Genomic DNA, 7,594 nt, shown 5'->3' on the forward strand with positions numbered 1-7,594 from the left:
ACTGGTTTGGCTGTCATTAATATTTTCGAGTGTCGTATGTCGTACCTATATCCCTGTGTCATGACTTGATTGTATTACCGCAATTGACGTCTACCTATACATGCAAATGCGCGAATTTACTTGCTAGCTACTGTATTGAGTGCGTCGTCCATTAATAATGTCATTGTATTACCGAATGAAAATTTCAATACTGGTTTTACGGTATTAAATTATCATTATCTTACTAGATATTTCGAAAAATACATTATTAGCTATGAGACGGAAATAAATAATAATATTAGAAGAAATAAAAAAAAAGTAGGGAGACGTCGCAATGACATCCAGGCCCCGACGAGATTCGAACTCGTGATCTCCTGTTTACTAGACAGGCGCTTTAACCAACTAAGCCACGGCGCCGACGACCCATATTGACAAAATACATTTTAAAACACACATACTCAACATGTTTTATTTATTTCAGGAGAATAACAGAGATGGCGATAGCGGTGCCGGTCATTGCGATGACATGTTAGAGCGAGATGCGGAGAGGTGCGCCATGCGCGTCTGTTGTATGCCATGCGCCTACCACCGGTTTCAGTGCTGCTTCTATTCTACGCCTCCGTCATTTCAGCAGGTTTGTGATTTTTTTTTATTTTTCTACTTCAGGATTTTTCCGCGAGAGTACACAATGTGAATATAAAATAATAAAATATTTTATTAAAAAAAAGAAACTAATTTATTTTTATTTTATATAATTTTACTGATATGTGGCATATTAATAATATTATGCATTTATCATGATATGATTTACCAAGGGAATATTGGTATCGTATCGAAGTTAGTGTAGTATTACTAACGACATCTAGCGACTGAATACGTATAATGAAATTGAATGCAAGTTACTGATAATTTAAGAACGATAAGATAAGAAAAATAAATAATGGATTAGGTACATATAAGTAATACTTTTTCTTTTGACCACGTCTGATCCTTGGATATTAGCCACTTGCTCAACCTATTAGATCCATACTCTGACTTCTAACACAAATTGAAAAACAATATTTGAATTTTCCAGACTCAGGGTTTGAAATTGGAACACACGACATTATAATATTATAAGCCAACAAAACTTAATAAACCAATAACCATAAAATATTATGTCGGGATTTTTTAAAGATTATCTTTGAATTTGATTGCACACGCAATGTTACAATTTGATAACTTTCTATTTTTATTAACTATGTAATAAATTTGGATACCTAGGTATATTGCAAGCTTCTTATATTTCCGCTAGGTGTCTCTGTTAGACGGAGTATTTTACCTTAAGGGGGATGCCTATACTATCAGAGGCGAAAAGAGGCACCTAACGGAAAAATACGAAGCTTGCAATTTGAGATTTTTTTGATAATTTACAATTTCAACTGTAGTAATTAATAAATATGTATCTGAAAACACTAAAAGATTTTTTATTTTTTTTTAAATTTAAAGATAAACTGGCAATTGTAAAAAAATGTAATAAAATGTGAATTCGTTGCAGGGCCAAATCTTATTAATACATTATATTTTATGACCATATTTATTATTAAAATTTAGTTTATTAAGTTTTAGATTTTTTGTCGTTTAGATTTTTGACTAATTCATCGTTTTAATATTTTTTATATATATTTTAAAAAACATCGATTTTTATAAAATTATAAATGTGCATAACTTGAAATCGTTTTTATTTATATCATTAGGCATGGTCATAATATTGAAGCTCGAGTTGATATAAATAAAAATGATTTCAAGTTATACACATTTATATTTTTATAAAAATCGATGTTTTTAAAAATAAATATAAAAAATCTTAAACTTAAACTAAATTTTAATGATAATTATGACCATAAAATATAATTCAATAATAAGATTTGATCCTGCAACGAATTCACATTTTATTACATTTTTTTTACAATTGTAAGTTTATCTTTAAGTTTAAAAAAAATAAAAAATCTTTTTAATGTTTTCGGATACATATTTATTAACTAATACAGTTGAAATTGTAAATTATCAAAAAAAAATCTCAAATTGCAAGCTTCGTATATTTCCGCTAGGTTCTCTGCTGGCATGCGTCTCCCCCTTAAATAATATAAACTGATAATTAACATAATAATAACTTTTATAAAATGTTGGGTTTGTTATGTATTTTTCAAATATTAGGGATGTCATTAAACTGTTTTTTATTAATTTATCTTCGATATAAATAAAATAGATTTCAAAGTTTTTCTACACATTTTTTAGATTGAATACATAATATAATATAATATATGACAGTACCAAGATTAATCAAATATATTGTGTCTATGTGTGTCTATTATATACACAAGGTGACTATCGACGGTAGTTTATCATATGTATGTATTGATGTTTTATAATTATTATTGTTACAATATTATGTTAGCCGTATAAACTGTCAAAACTGTCTATCTCGCTCTAAAAGTTAACACAGCCAAGAGAAGGGCTGTTAAAACATAGCACTTTTTGACAGTTTAGAGCCTAAACTTTAGACGGTTAACTTATTGTAAAAATTAACCGCCTCAATACAATATAAATAATTATGATAAAACTACCGTCGAGAGCCGCCTTGTATTTAGAATAGACCCACCCGTCGTCTTATGCATTGATAAAAATAAATATAACATAATAGAAAGGTACACACCTACCATTATTGCATCATTGTATCAAAACTTAAATAATTGATAATCTTTGAATCTGAAAAATGTTTATTTATGAGTAAATTATAATACGCTTCTTATCATTTCGCTAGATACCTAAGTTGAATTGCAATAAGTAGGTTTGATATTGTTGAAATTTTTAGTTGTTGAAACTCGTGATTCTATGGTGTCCGTTTATTACACATCACCCAAATTCAAGCAAAGAAATTGCTGTATATATCACATTAAAAAAATCTAGTAGGTAGGTATAAAATTCGAATTCACATAATTATTCAATAGGTACATTGTTTTTACTGTGGAAACGGGTTGATGGGTGACATGTGTTCATGCAAAATTTTCACCCTCGTTTCATTCCGTCTGTTGCGCACCTTTCCAATATATTATTTGTTCAGCGAAATCCCTGATCCAAATAAACAAGGTTCCGCACATAAGGCTTTGATTCCCTTTTAGCCTTATTACCGCTTGTTTATCCCATCCATACGACATTCGACGACATTGGCAAACAGCTAGATTTTTTTTGCTAGCGTCCTATTCCTAGAAAGTTCGCTCGCGTTGAATTAGTACGCCGCCCCTGTAGAGCAATCGATTTTTTGCTTAGCCTTTTTCCTCGATTCGGCTCTGAACTATTTAACCCCTCTGTTGATGCTTCATACGACTAAATAGGTACTTGCTTTCCAATGCTTTTTCGTTAGATTCAGTGTATTAATAGGTACATACATATATTACATAATTAAGGCTCCGAGGATAAAGTAAGTAGGTACAAGTGACATATTTAATTTAAAAAAATGAGCTATGTGTAGTATTCAAATCATCACACAACTAGATAGAATAATTTATGTGTGAACAGGGCTCGAAATGGACCGGAACGCACCGGAGCGCCGTTCCGGTTCATAAAATCCACAAAATTATCGCTCCATCTCGTGGAAATATTAATTTGACCGTCTGAGCTAGATATTTCATATAATAGAAAAATAACACACTTATTTTTATAAATCACATTTACAATTGATGTAGTATAGTATAATATAGTTGATATTTTCGTAAAATTATCGAGCGCTCCGGTTCGTAAAATTTTCCATTTCGAGCGCTGTGTGTGAAACAGGATTCAAACATGTACCTGCTTTGTATGAAGAGTTATACGCATTTTATTGGATTATACCTCCATGGACATAGTGTAGATAGGTAATTATACAATGCTGCTATTATTTTCATAGCAACGTATATAATTTTGATTGTTCTTGTCCTCTTAAGGTGATACATCAGTGAAACGGCAAATAATTTTCAACTATAGGCGCAACGAAATTTTGGACTCGCTCGCATTCTGAGAGAGAACGTCGAGCTGGAAACACGTCACTTTGTTTCGTGATGGTGACAGGCGTATTAATTCTTAAATCGTGGAAAGATGACTTACCCATGACGTTACCCATTTACTTTAAAAAGAAAACATGTCAATGAATATATTATTATTGTTACTAAACAGAACGTAAAATGGACGTATGTTGGATTTATATGACAAATTATATTTCGTTTGGCATGCGTCATTTGCACCCACCCGCGACCCGCAATCCGCGCATCGCCTAGCCACGATATTTTTAGAAAAAAAAAACAATTGAGAAATATAAATATTTTTCTTGTAACACTAACCCGGGTCTCACATCTAAACTCGCATCGTCTGCCGCACAGCCATAAATCAAACCTTCCAAGAACGTCGATCCGGTGTTGCATATGAAGACCACGCACATCTATCTGGCGACAGTCGCACGTAACTATCGAAACGTATAGATATTTGGATGCGGCGATCGGCGAGCCGGTATAGGAATGTCCGATTCGTAGGTGTTCGTAAGAATCTTATATGGCGTCTTCAACTTGCAACCCGAGAAGCATGCAACTTGTCGATTGCAACAGTAGATGTTTTTTTTTCAAACTACAAAGTCGCATTCGACCAATCTGCTGAACTCCATTTTTTGGGAGCGTGTGTTTTGTGAATAACGATGACATCACATAGATGTATTCGACACGTTGCAGGTGTACGAGTTTTGATGTGAGAGTCGGCTTAGTAAAAAAGAATCATTGGTTCAGTAATTATTATTATTATAGAGATTCACTAAACTTTCACTACGTATAATCGTTGAATCCTCACGACCTCAATTTATTTAAGGCGTATGGGTTTATTCGCAAGAATCAAATTTGACGTAAGCGCCATGAAAAATAACAATGCTCGAAGCGTAAAAAAACAAAAATCGCTTCGCTCGGCTTCTCGTGTAGTAGATACGAAATCAGAGGTTTTAAAAGTGTTGAATTAATAATATTTTTTTCCTAACAAATTTTATAAACATTTTTGTAGTCGGTAGAATAAATTATAAGAATAAAAATAGTAGACCTCTAAATAAGAACCTCATATTATTGATATGCTGAATTTGTGAAGTGACACCTTTTCTTGAACCTATCATATTTAGGTTCAAATTCAGTGCAAATATTTTTCAAAAAAAAATCTAATACTAAAAAACACGAAAGTGTAAACAAATATAATTTTATTCATTTTCATAAGCTAACATTACAAATTATAAGTTTAAAACATTCACAAGATGGCATGAAAGATTTCTGTTATTATTGCGTTTTTATTAAATTATAAAAAAATGACTCATAAAAGAAAGCAATTCAATGAATATTTGTCGAGGAACGTTTTTTTTTTTAAAATTTAGTACACAACAATTATGATTTAAGAAACAATTATTATAATAGCATGTATTTGACGGCAGTACGTTTTGGTCGCCGCGGAGGATTTCGGAACATTAGTGTATAGAAAATTAATAATTGGTTCCTTAATTAGTGTATTGGTTTAACGGTATGCAATGTATTAGAATAACTATTATAAATTGTTTTTTTTTATAATTTTATTTTCTTTTCTATTGATAGCTATTAATTGATAATTGATATTATTATTTGTTAACTTGATAATTATTATATTGAGGGTTTCTTATATCCATCGACCGTGTTAGTCTGATCAACGAGTTCAGGCAATACACAATTCATATAAATCTTGTCACTTGTGATGTGAAGAGTAATATTGTTTTTATTATTCAATGAAATAGGTTCTTACCTCAATATATGTTTTACTTGAGTTAAATAATTACTAATAAATGCCTAAGGTGATTCCATTCAATTCAACTCGGCATTAAATATATTAAATTCTAAAAGTTTTGTACTATTTCATTTGAGTCGTTTTATGCGATCCTGGTTTCGCCTTTCGACATCGTCAGGATGCGCACTCCTCAAATATACACTGACAACGAAAGCAGCTAATTCTCACTTAACAATAAATTAATACAATAAAGTAAGGTAAAAACTTTATCACCTACCTATTAAGTCAAAGTGCACAATGAAAAATTTAACAAAAAATTAATTATGAATAGTTGAATTGTGGCAGTATGAAAAAAAAAGATTTTACCACAAACCATCTAAAAAATACATACATCATAAAACATATACGTGATTTTGTGCCCCAAAACACTTATTTTATTATTATTTTGACGATTAGGAAAATTATGACACATGTTTCAGTGGCCATTACTATGACAGCATTCGAAAACGTATTTTACTTTAAATTTTCTACAAATTTACTATTTGTGACATAAACCACTTAAGATCGATAATAAATAGACATTGAAAAATAATATTATTTTGTTTCTATTGATAATGCCAATAAACATACTCCTGGATACGTCCCTTTGAAAATAACAAAACATGGCGACCCAGGTACATAAAAACTGTATTAAGCCCAACCAAGTAGGTATTTATCAAAATAATTAAAGTCCACCTATATTTTATCTAAACTGCTCAAGTCCAAAATATTTTTTTTTATAAATGTTGCACCGAACGAATACCTTTAGGACTTCTTTGTAGCCATCGTGGTTATAAGATTCAATTATCTTACAATATCTCACATGCTGCAACCATTTGTATTACAAGATAATAAATAATATAATATAACTACATTTTTCTCAGTTTGACATTCACTGGTATTTTATGATGTTTGATTTGTCAACACAAATTATAACACCTGGTCTACGTTATGTGGTCTTGCCAATTTGATTGTTACTGCAATGCGAGTAAAGGTCATTTTTCTATGAGTTAAAATACTGTTCGCGACGGATAAAATTTTGGAAAAAAAAGACGTCCTCACCCATTGAAATTCACAAGCCTACTAAGGTTAGAAATGAGAAATTAGAAAAACTATATGGATTAATCGATCAAATGGTCTCTTTTTGTTAATTTTGCAAAATAATTATATATCTAAATTGTCTGAAAATAGGATAAATACATGAAAACGTACGACGTGTTTTGGTAATATAGCGTCACTAATTGTACCGAATTTATAGGGTTTTATTTATTTTTTCATTGTTAATTATTATTTATAGTATTACGGAAATGTTATATTATAATAAAAAAATATTTTTATTGTGCAGTATATATTATTTTGTGAGAAAAAATCATTCAAAATTGGCTGATGTATACTCAAACTAAAATGGCTTTAAAATCTTTATTTTTCTGAAATTAAAAAAAAGTACGTGAGTTAATCAATGAAATGTATTGTTTTACCCATTTCTTTCATACAATATATACCTGCAAAACTATTATTAAGTTCAAAAATTCACTGTGGCGTGACAGTCGTTTTGGCCAATTTCGAAAACAGGACCGACTATTTGTCATTTATTTTAAAAGTTAAAGCGAATCAGAAAATTTTAATGACACAAAAAGTGTTATTTGAATATTATTTATTAGATTTTAAATAAATAAAGTGTTTATTATGTGTCAATTCGTGTTAAACGTCCTTGCCATTTCCACGATTCTGAGAAGACAGGAAAAAACGGGTCCAATGGCCTTAAAAGCAAAGTATAAAAAAT

General features: G+C 30.6%; 1 non-coding gene across 1 annotated transcript; it reads right to left on the reverse strand.

Moving 5' to 3' along the window:
* Positions 1-322: 322 nt before the first annotated feature.
* Positions 323-396, reverse strand: TRNAT-AGU (transfer RNA threonine (anticodon AGU)). The gene has a single exon. It is a non-coding gene; the product is annotated as a tRNA-Thr (tRNA).
* Positions 397-7,594: the final 7,198 nt, after the last annotated feature.

This window comes from Rhyacophila brunnea, unplaced genomic scaffold, assembly GCF_057557595.1.
Source record: "Rhyacophila brunnea isolate RB1 unplaced genomic scaffold, BYU_Rbru_1.0 scaffold_14, whole genome shotgun sequence".
Lineage (NCBI taxonomy): Eukaryota > Metazoa > Arthropoda > Insecta > Trichoptera > Rhyacophilidae > Rhyacophila > Rhyacophila brunnea.